Source organism: Microtus pennsylvanicus, chromosome 13, assembly GCF_037038515.1.
Source record: "Microtus pennsylvanicus isolate mMicPen1 chromosome 13, mMicPen1.hap1, whole genome shotgun sequence".
NCBI classification, from domain to species: Eukaryota; Metazoa; Chordata; class Mammalia; order Rodentia; family Cricetidae; genus Microtus; species Microtus pennsylvanicus.
In genome coordinates this window covers 26,635,293-26,647,674 of record NC_134591.1, presented here as the reverse complement: position 1 = coordinate 26,647,674, position 12,382 = coordinate 26,635,293, and positions in this window count along the sequence as shown.

The following is a 12,382-nucleotide window of genomic DNA, read 5'->3' as shown; positions in this document are numbered from 1 at the left end:
ATTATTTCTCTTTTTTTTCCCAACACCATTTCTGAGCCCTTTTGGTTGTTCTATTATGAAAGTGCTTGGCCACAGTGAACTGTTGTCTACACTTTCAACAAATGCAGTTTCGAAGGTGATTTAAAATTAAGTGCCATGAAGAGAATAGAGCAGTCAAGCCAATTGTGCAAACTGAAGAACAGTTCCCTGGGACCAAGTGACCGAGGCTCTTTAGACATAACGGGCATCCTCCATCTCTAGATGCCATCACTAGAGGCGTATGGTTGCTGTGGTCCCTCTTCCCTCCCAGGAACTTCATCTGCCTTTCCTGGGCCTTCCTTTTATACTCGACAGAGAACTATGAAGCACACTGACATTGTACAGAGCTCATCTCATGAATTCCTGATGTAAAGGTAAAATGCATGATTCAGAGATCAACCCCAAAAGTAGAAAGGGGCTTGATCAGAGTTCCAGCTCAAGTTCCGATAGCAAAAATGTGTGCACAAACAGATGAGCCTGAGCTTGAGGCACGGAAGTAGCTTGGGGAATAGCAGGCACCGCCTGAGTGTGAGGCACGGAGGAAGCATGGGGAACAGCAGGTACCGCCAGCAGACGCACAGTGTTAACCAAAGGGCGAAAATCTCCAAACACGATCTGTCTGGATCTAGTGGATAGTGGTACAAATTCTGACCCAAATATGTAACAATTCTTAATTTCATTTAAATGAATGTAGTCTGGAAACTTATGTCAAGCAGAATATGTTGGTTTGAAGACACAAGGCTTAGAACTGACTAAGTCTGTGACCCTCCAAGCTCGTAGCTTTGGTTAAGCGTCTCTTCCATTTTTTTTTTTTCATCTGGAAGTGGATATAACAGGTGCATCAACTACTCAGGGATTTCGTAGGACCTACTTATGTGAGTACAGACAAAGCCAAGGCTCACCCGACAGTTCTTAGTATAAGCTCTGAAAGAACTGAGCGTGATGCTTCAGGCTCTACTGTCCCCTATATACAATTGCTATTGTTCTCAGGGACACTTTTAAGGTACCCTTTATAAAACTTTCTGTCATTCTTATTCCTCATCCAGGCTTATTTTTTTCCTTAGACGCATCACCCATGCCATACTAAATATGATTATTTTCTTCCATTTTAAAACTTTATTTTGTTTCATGTGCACGAATGTTTAGCCACCATGTACATATATATATATATACACACACACACACACCATGCACATACATAGTGCCCTCTAAATTCAGAAGAAGGCATCTGATATCCTGAAACTGGAGGCAGGGGTGGGTTTGAGCCACCATTTCCGTGTTGGGAACTGAACTTGTGTTCTGTAAAAGTGCTCTTGACCACTAAGCAACTTACCAGTCCCAATATCTGCTTATTTTTAATTATGCATATAAAGAATGTAAGATTTTCTGCTTGCCACGTGTCTTCTGTAAAAGGTAGAGTCCTGGTAGGTGCCCAACAACCAGGTGACAGACGAATAAGTCACTTGTCCAGATCCTCTACTCAATCAGTAGCTGAGCTACACGAGAGACTCCAATTTGAGCACTCTTTGCTATACTGTAACCTAAAATTTACAAATTTGTAGGTTATTTACATGGAAAGCATATAATTTTAACTTGGAAAACACTGTAACTAGAAAGAGCGCCACGTACCTAGGAACCCGATTTGCAGACGTGCAGTCTGCGGGGCGCTGGCTGTGTGACTCTGCTCACGTCGTCACATCTGATGGGGCTCTGTTTCCTCATTTGTGAGGGGAAACATTTAAATACATGATTTCCAAGATTTCTCTCAGCTTCCTGATTCTGTTACAAACAATAAGAGAGTTGAATTAACAATAGTGGAGTTTTGGACACTGGTACATTTTTGTCTTCAGTATCTATGAAATTTGTATTGAGAATTTTACAGTGGAGAGAGCAAGCTTATTGTCCTATGGGTTATACTAAAATTTTCCACCTTTTGAAATTGTCCTTAAAAACTTAAGTTATTCCAGATAAGTCACTCTGCATATATTTGGGTATTATAAGGGTCCCAGTGGCCAAGGACTGTTTGGACTGGTGGCAGGGACAGGAGACCTAGCAGACTTTCAAGTCACAAGTCTGCTCGCAGGTCTCTCTATTTGAATTCTCTAACTTAATTCTGGACTTCAACACTGAACAAAGAACACCGTGCATCACTGTTTACCTAGGCAAGTGCCCTGATAAGTTAAGTCCACTAACTAGATGCTAAGTGATTGGAGGGTGTTAGTTTACAGACCTATACTCAGAATATGTTCTATATGTCCAATGGATCAACAGTCACAAGTGACTGAATGACTCTTATGCATCCATCTGGGGTGTCATTTTGGTAACACGTTCCTACACTCTCCTATTCTGGTTCTTCACTCTGCTATCTTCTCCTTTGCCTTTGCCTGTGGATGGTTCTGGGGAATATCTCCTCTCACCTCCCTACTTACTCTCAAGGCCCTCTTCCTTCCAGGGGTTAGTGGGACCCTTTGTTGATGGGCGTAGCATCATTCTTGCTCTGCCTTTTTAATTCTGGTTCTTCTAAAGGAAACTATGCTATGCTTCAGATTTTCTTGATGGGGAAAAGGAAGCTCCACTGTTCAGGTGAAATTCTGAACAACACGTGAAATTTAAACACATTCCTTTGAAGTTCTGTCTCTCATTGTTTCTGAGTCCTGGTTCTGTTCCATTTCCTCACCTTGTCATTGCACAGACAGCCATGACACCCTCATGTCTCCATTTTATATCAGCAAAGATTCCTTTCTCCAACAACAACAGATAGGAGAGATGTGCACACAGCACAAAGAGGATACTCTAGTTAATTACATTTTTACATTGTGCTGGGCAGCAGAAAAGGAAATGGAAAATATCCCAATTGTGAGAACTACTAGGGCTTATGGTAATTTCTAAAATCTTTAAATATACAAGGAAATAAATTCAGATGGCACTGTTCTACACAGAGGAAATTCCATTTGGCAAGAGTTTGGTCGTCAGATAGTTGGGCTGTCCCGTCTCCATGTTTCTGCAAATCTCTAACTAGAAGTCTTTAACAATGATCTTGTACTGTAAATGCATCTTAAAAGATTTTGTTGAAAATAAGCTGACAAGGCAGTGTGAGGAGAACACATTTCCAGGAAAGCACTTAAAACCAGCATTTGTATTCCAGTGGAAAAAAGGAATGATGTCATTTTAGTTTACCACGCCCTGCTTTTCTTAAGTGACAGAGAAAGTGATCTCTTAGTAAGAACACATGAAACAGAGATTGTTGGCTAGTATAAAATCAGTAACTCAATCTGGTTAGAGCAAAGCTTTAACATATAAATTACAACATATTGAAAAAGACCAAAAATCACTAATATTAATGTTCCAACAATTACAGTTTGGTTGCTCAGATGCAACCAAATAAAATGGTGAAAAATTAGAGCTATTTTCATTTCAGGACCTTTCTTTTTCTCCACCAATTTTAGAGCATTGATCAAGGCAGAAAACAACCATTCCTCAAGGAAACATATACACTTTATCAATTCATATCCAGTTTTATTTTCTAACTACTTTGAAAACATGCTGAGTGTTTATACAAAGCAGTATTTGTGTAGAGCAAATTTGGGAGCTTACAAGAGAAATGGAATGTGAGGAGCAAATAGATAGTCTTGGTCTCTGTTGTTTGAAAAGCTAGAAACGCCCTCTCCCTAAACTTCTAGGTTCCATTATAGCTCACGAAATATGGGAATCCAAATAAATCCAACCTCACAGTTTTCGGGCTGCACCTACTGAAGTTTCTCTCTTTTATACAGATGTTCACAAATGTGTAAAGAAAGGTATTCTCCATCTCTGTTAAAAAGATATCTAGAAAAAAATCCGTTTTACTTGACCTTTTTGTAAACGTTTACCCATACCATAGCATTCTCTTAGCTAGAGGTTACTAATACATTCTTATGCCCTCTTGGGGTACCGAAATACTCCATTATCAAAGCGATATGTCTATTGCACGTTAGCATCTCAAGGGTCCAGACTGATGGTACTATAAATGAATAGCTCTCTGAAAACCGAAGGGTTTTACAGCTATCATCTTGTTGTGCATCATTCCTGATTTTTATCTGCAAATAGCTTGTTTGTGGTCATTCTTTCTCCAATTTCCTGAATTCTGAAAACCTTAGAGTATGTCTAAGCTCTTTATTATTTTAATAACAGCAGCCATTCACAAACAAGGTCATCAATTATCTTCTTAGATCTATCTTTTCATTCTAAGCACTAACTCTATGCTCGCTCAGCCCGCAAACGTTTGATCTTTTTTTTACCCCTCAAAAGAGTGTATGACTTCTATTTTTTTGTAGCCCACATCTAAGAAAATAATCACATGTGATCTACTGCTGGAAAAATGCTGTAAAAACACCGCATCTGTGACATGAGTCTATTCCTGCTCTAAGACAGCCCCCCCCCCCCAGAGCGAACGATATCCACTTCGACATCTCTATAGACTTAGCACTGCCTGTCAAAGGGGAAACTAGAGCAGGCAAACAAGGGAGGCTCTCCTGATCTCTCTCTCCTACACACACACACACACACACACACACACACACACAGTGGGCGAGAGGGACAGAGGGAAGGAATTTGTGTATTGTGTTGTTTGCTTCCAACCCTCATGACATGAAGTTCACTCTGCTATTACATATGCAACATATAGTGAATTAATATTTTAAAGAAGCGTTGACTCTAGTGTGTATCAGGGCCCACTTCAACTTCAAAACTTACCTCAGGTATGTGGTAACTTGTAATAGTTGCACAATAAATTGTTAGCATTATATTGTGCCTCAGTTTATCCCAGGGTGATTTATTCCAATAACAGTGACAGAAGATAGAACTGAGTATTTATTTTAAACATTTTTAGGGAAATGTCATGAATTTGTTAGTAAAGATCCACTTATCAGTAATTCCTTTGCTTGGCGTCCTCTGAGCATCACAGGACCAGGATTCCAGTCTCCACTTTGCCGCTGGCTGTTGTCCTTGGTAGCTGCCTGGGATACTTTAGCTTTGGATCCTTCTCCTCAATGGGCTTTTGATATTTCCTGAGGTTATATGTGAAAATATCTTGAATTCCACCTGGAAGTGTTTGGGGTTTTCTCTTCAAAGCTGACGTGAGGATAGTAGGTTGAGGTTTCAAAGTGTGTTTTAGATAGATTTTTAAAAATTTTTTTATTCATTTTTTGATAATGTTGCACATGTATATGATGTAGTTTGGTCATATCAACCCCATCACACTCCTCCCAGACCCCTTCTGCCATGTCCCCTTCACAACTCCACACACAGCCCACTGAATCCCACCAGTGCTGTCCACATGCGCATGGGCTCAGGCCATCTACTGCAGCATGAACAACCTACTAGGGGCCACTTCCTGAAGAAAGCTGACTCTCCCTCTCCCAGTATCCTTACTGCCAAAAGCCCTTAGCTAGTGATGGGGCTTTACGAACCTTTGCTTAATCTACACAGGAATTTGAACTGACTTGATTTTAGACAGTCTTGACCTTGTGCAGGTACCCACAGCTGCTGGGAGTTCACGAGTGCCATAGCAGCAGCATCTCCAGGAGATGCTGTCTTGTCTGTTTGATTGATTTTTTTGTTTTGGCTTTTTTTCTCTTTTTTTCAGGACAGGGTCTGTAGTTTGGAGCTTGTCCTGGAACAATTTCTTATAGACCAGGCTGACCTGAGACTCACAGAGAACCCCCTGCCTCTGTGTCCCAAGTGCTGAGATTAAAGGCGTCCGCCCAGCTAATGCTGTCTTGTAACAGTTCTCCCCAACCTCTGACTCTTACAATCTTTGAGCTCCTTCCTCCACAATGTTTCCTGGACCATGCATGCAGGAGGTGTAATATAAATCATCCATTAGAGCTGCATATTTCACAGTTACTCATTCTAATTTAGAAATTACTTTCATTACAAAATAAAAAAAAAAACTACCGAGTGTGTGAATTCCTTTTGTTTTGTTTATGGCTGAGTTTGCAAACTCTCCATTACTCAAGAGCAGAAAATGTGGGACAGCATCCAATAGGGAAAGGCATGGACTATAATGCTTGTTAGGATATGAATAAAAACCTGGGGACTCATGCAGTATTAAATACCTTAAAAACGCACAAGGTATCTTGAACCTCTGTTTAGTTCTCTTATCTTCACCTAAAATAGAACAATGAATTTGGAAACTAAAGTGCTGGACAGGACATTTGCTTCTGAACTTATTGAAGAGGCTGTTTGAAAATGGGACAAACTAACGGGGCAAAGCAAAGTAAGGAAAAGTGCTTTTCGGTGACCGGCGAGCAGGGGACAAGCAAAGCAGCTGGAAGAGTTGTTTTAGTTTGTTTTCCAAATGTGAGATAACAGGAGACAGAAACACTGAGCAGGAATTCAGAAGGGGGTGAGGACCACTTGTGGAAAGTCCAGCTTCAAGAACGCATCAATGTGTGTGTCAGGTAAGACAGCCTGATTAAACAGGGGGAAAGACTCCTGTTAAGTATTGTTCGTTTTCTTTTTTCCTCCCTCCCTCTTTTCCCTTCTCCTGTCTTCCCCTCTCCCTCCCTCTCCCTTTCCCTCCCTTTTTTCCTTTCTTTCTTTCTTTCTTTCTTTCTTTCTTTCTTTCTTTCTTTCTTTCTTTCTTTCTTTCTCTCTCCCTCCCTCCCACTCCCTTTCCCTCCCTCCCTTCTTTCTTCCTTCCTTCCTTCCTTCCTTCCTTCCTTCCTTTCTTTCTTTCTTTCTTTCTTTCTTTCTTTCTTTCTCTTTTTCTCTCTTTCTTTCTATCTTTCTTTGTTTGAGGCAGGGTCTGACTATGTAGCCCTGGCTATCTTGAAACTCTGTGTAGACAAGGTTGGCCTTTAATGCACAGAAATTCACCTGCCTCTGCCTCCTGAGTGCTGGAACTACACGTCCAAACGACAAGAATGCCTTCTGCCTCTGGATATCATCCCTAAAGACAGCAAGCTCACATTTTAGGTAATTCCTTGAGTGTATGGGGATAGTGGCCATAAAGAAATATAGTCTGCACATTTCTCTAACACACACATACACAATGCTTGTGTGCACATGCACACACACACACATAAACTTTGCGGGGGGGGGGAGAGAAAGAAAGAGGCACACACATAAATTTGTGTCTTAGTTGGACATCTACTTAGATTCTTGCTCTCTTCCCATGGCTGGACAAAGATTTAAGGAATGTGCCAGGTTTCCTTGGCTATGAACTTGTTTTTTCTTGTATTCAACATGCATATTGGCGTGGCCTTCTAACTAGTCATTCACTGGATGGGGAGTGGGAATAGAATGGAATCCTTGATGTGGTTCCAAATGTTGCTGGCTTTTTAGCCTTAAAACCAAACAGCCCAAAGACATCTGAAAGCTTTGATGTGCTCCATACAGTACAGCACACTTGGGTTGCAGAGCAGCGCCATTGTAGAGTCTCCTCTCTCTCTCTCTCTCTCTCTCTCTCTCTCTCTCTCTCTCTCTCTCTCTCTCTCTCTCCCCCTCCCTCCCTCCCTCTCCTTCAGTAATATGATTTAAACTCTGCTAAACAATTTACACACAGTATTTTGTATGATTTTTGCAGTGATTGCAGAATGTCAGCATTTCAGTATTTTCACCATTCTTTTCCTGCTTGACAAACCAAGGGACAAGGATCTTGGGAATTTATCCAAGATTAGTGGCATAGTGGCTATAAAATATGACATCTGTTTAGTATGAGGCCTGACTGTATTTTCCATTGTACCCTGTAATGCCAGCATAAGAAGGTTCCTAAGACTCATTGGTGTATTCCTGGTTTAATTTACAAACACAAAAACATTAATTCCTTCCAACATGATTTCTAGGACTTCCTTTTTACAGTGGAAACAGCCAACCATCATTTATCCTGTGTAGAATGATTCAAAGTACAATGCATTGCTTCTGTATTTTTTATTTTGCAAATAACTGCATTATTTAAGCGACTGACCATTCTTTTTGCAAAAAAAATATAATGTGTTGAATTTAGGGTGATACTTAGAAATCTTCAGTGACTGTCCTGACAGTATTGGAAGAAGCCCACATGTCCCTTGTTTTTGTCTTGGCTTGTATGTTCTTATGCATACATTTAAGAGATGGGCAATCCAACATTTTTGTGAGTTTAGATCAATCATTTTCTAGTTCTTGAGAAAAGACTACTTGACAGAAAATATTTTTGTTCAGTTGAGGATCGAGTGGATGGTGGGGTTAAAGGGGGGAGATGCATGACTCCTAAATGGCCAGCGACAGACCATTTCAGAAGCTGATGCTTTATCCTTTTTTAGGAAAGAAAGCATTCAGAGTCACGTTATACAGTCAGCTGGTTTTCTCAGTCTCTCAAACCTGAAATAAACTCAACCCAGGATTTTTCATAGAATTCTGAAGGATTTGAAGCAAAATAGAAATTTGTCTAGAACAAATAGCCAAGATCACATGCATCTGTCTAACTCGCCTGTAATCCTAACGATACGATTTTAGAAGGCTCTTCTAAAACCCTTATCTTGAGAAATCTTTTACCATATCTGAGGCCTCATTTAAAAAAAAAATTCTAGGTTTTTTTTTATGGTATGAGTATTTCTCTGTTTTTCCAATTAGAAATACCAGCAGCCAAAACATCAGACGGACAACATTTATCTCAATTCTGTGATCTTGGCAGTCAGCATTTCCCAAACGTTAATGTGCTGTCAGATTGAGCATCTTCTAGAAAGACCAATTCTGGCTCAGCAGGCATTTCAAACAGGTTTCTGGGTGATGCCAATGCTGCTTGTCCTTGATACACTCAGTGAGCAGGAAGTCTCTAGCTGTGAATCCAATTCTCTTCTTGTTTTCTCTCATATATATCCATGGGCCACTCTGGGTCACCACTCACTTAAACCCAAATCTAACAGACTGGAAGCCATCAGGAGGTTTTGGAATGAGAAGAATAATTTCTTTTCTTTGAAATGATCTTAAGCTTATTACAGTCGGGTTTCATTGTTTCTCTGCTTTTTTGATTCAACATTTGATGTCTCTAAGTTGTGAAGTGAATTACAAGTAGTGAATATGGATCGTTTGTTTCTGTAGCCGAGAGTCAGGCTAAAGCTATTACAATATTGCTTTCAACAGATGAAATCAGAGTTAGATAGTCCTGAAAATTATACTATCATAGCCCAGTTAATGATTGATGTTGAGCCTGTGTAGATATACTCTTAGTTTTCTCTGTGTTTGGAGTTGAGAACTAACTACCTCCTTCTCTGTGTTATTCTTTGTGAATTCAACATGTGGATGATTCAAAGATGAGCAACACCATGGATCAGAAAGATTTGTGTGTGAGAAAGATTCAGGGGTTTCTACATGTTAGCTACTGTGTGTTAGCAGCTGGTGTCCTTCGGTACATTTTCAGTAAAGAGAAGTCTCGTAGCAGTTTCTAAAGAAGGAGCCGAATGAGCGATGCCGAAAAAGTCTGGAAACTGACTGCTCATTTAATACACTTTGCCTATCCAAAGGTAATCCAAAGATGTCACCTCAGTTTTTAAAATTGTTGCTACATCTATTTATTTACTTAGCGTGTGAGGTGTGTGTGTGAGATGTCTGTCTGTCTGTCTGCCTGCCTGCCTGCCTGTCTGTATGCTTGTGAGAGAGCCACAGCACACACGTGAAGGTCAAAGGACAGCTTACAGAAATTGGCCTCTCCTTCCACCATGTAGGTCTAAAGGAATCAAGTTGAGGTCATGAGTCAAGTAGCCTTATCCACAGAACCATCCATACGGCCCATTTCATTTGTAATGAAATGAAACAAACACTTTTTGAACATGTTTCTATCAAAAATTCATACAAGGAACAAAATTGGATACAGTTCTTTTTCTTCTTCACTCAGTTTATTTCAATGATTTGTTTATTTACTATTCTTCTGTATGAAAACTAGATGGAACCAGCTGTGTTTTTGTGTTGCTGTTTAGAGAACATGACACAAATTGTATAAAGTAACAACTCTAAAACTCAGCACCGAATGAAAGATGCAATGTCAGGTACCACCCTTGGCTTGTTTCTATTTACCTATGATGTTTAATGTGAAAAGCAGGACGTTGTCTCCATTAGGGTTTTTCCTTTCTCACTGCACACATAACCCAACACATACTCCTTCTGCCCCTCTTTTTACATCTAATATGATTCAAAAATAGAAGGCACGGGATTGGAGCTATCAAAAAATTAAAACCGGAAGGTAATTCTTTCCAATGTCTGGCAAATCCATAGATTTTACAAAGACAAACAAACACGGTTGTTTTTGAAAGATTTCCACGTCTTATTCGTCATTGTTACATTTTTTTGTTTGCTTCAATCTTAACTTTGAGACATTTTGAAAATACTCTCAGATATTCACAGGCCACCTAGTTTTAGCAGATGCCAACTAACACTAAGCACAGATATCTACTGTGTTGCTCTTAGGTTTTTCCACTAAAGAGAAATATTTCTTAAAAATCAGATCTAAAGTCTAAGAAACTGGCAACATTGCCAATTGGTTGGGTGAATGGCCAACACTGAAATCATTTGGCATGTTTCTTTCAGCTCATGGGAACTTTCCTGTGCTTTGTTCATCTCTTTGCTGTTCAAAACTATGATGCCATCATTTCTATTTGTTTGGGGACAAACAACTTGTTTGCCTGGATCAGAATCCGAAAGACAAATTTTGTGTTGCTTTATGTTGATATTTATTATTTGAGATTTATTATCGCTTCTTTGGCTTCTTTCGACTTAAAGTATCATGATACATAATTTTGAATAAACAATTAGTTAGTCTTATCTATAATATTATTTTAGCCGTCTGTCTAAAACCTTTTTTAAAAGTCCCACAAATGAAGTGTTTGTATATACTCATCTACAGGGTATTCTATTGGATTTTGACAGTCTTTCCTGGTGGGATTCATATAAAAGGACCCCCCTCCCCACTTCACCACTTCACCAAAAGAACTGTGTTAAATGGCCACCTACATTTGATGATATCGTGATTCAATAAATAAATTTAGAATAATACTTTTGCACTTCAAAGGACACTTTCGGGTTTTCTAGAAATAGATTTACGTACATCCCGCCCCCCCCCCCCAGTGCTTAGCTCTTTTGGGGTTCACATTTTAAGGCATGCTCTTCACAGTTTGAAAGTATTTGATTTTCCTCCGCACAATGACTATAAACGTGAAAGTTTATTCTCTTTCAAAACATTTCAGGATGACTTTAACAGTGACAATGTGCTTAATTGTTGATTCTTATGTCTTGATCAAGGTAGCTGAGACATCTTAAGGATTTTCAGTTCTTCAAAATAAGGTCGTGATTCAGAGCCATCTTGAGTGTAATGGTTCCTACTATTGTGTACTGAGCACTATTAAGCTGTCCTCCCGACACATAGCTAGGAGAGAGCCGAAACATTTTATGCACCTGCTTTCTAAGGAAAAATTAAACTTCAGTCTTAGACATAAGCTTGGGCTCATATATATGCTTAGGTTAGTGAAATTTGTGTAATAAGCCAACCCTACTTGACTTGCCTTTTTTAGCTGGTTCAGTAATGAGTACCATTTCATTAGCGAACATTTGGTGATTAATTTTCACCTGGGTTGAATAAATAATTTTTACACTAAGATGTTATCACATAATTAATAAAATATCACCATGAATCTTGCTCGTCTCCTTTCTGCAACCAACCTGTATAATTTGGGGGGGGGGGCGGTAATGGAGCCTTTGCTAAAATGTAAATTGCATTTACTTGAACAAACACAATTCTACCCTCTTACATCAGGGTAAAAGACCTCATGCTCTGCTTTCAGAGACCAGAGACAAAAACTTGTTACTGTGTATATAATTCTGTATTTATTTGAAAATTTCCAAGATGGGCAACTTAGCCTCTACCTTCAGGTACCTGAAATTTAGTTGTAAAGGATTAGGGAAGCATACATCTCTGCTTGTATGCTATAGTATTAGAAATGACGTTCTTGGAGGCATTGGCAGTGCAAAAGGAACATTCATCCAAAGAGAAGGCCAGTAGAGAGATTTAGAGCGAGCGTGGGTGGGTACCTGGAAAAAAACCATCCCGGAAGGCCTCCAGGCTGCCAGGCTCCGAATATTACGGATGGGAGAATGCCCCTCTGGCCAGAAGGCCATTTAGACATCCCCCACCGCGGGGTGCGGGGGCGCCACCCGATAGGGTTTCGGAGGACCCCTGCCAGCATAGCCGTCAGCACGTCCCGGGCGCTCTGGCTCACGCAGGTGACCGCGCAGTGGCTGAACAAGGGCGGTGGCCATCACGTCCCTCTCCGTGCTGCGGCGCTCGGGAGCTGCGCGGTGTGCAGCTCCTGCTGGCCCGGCGGGGGCGCGGCCCGGTCCCTCTCGGGGCGGGGCC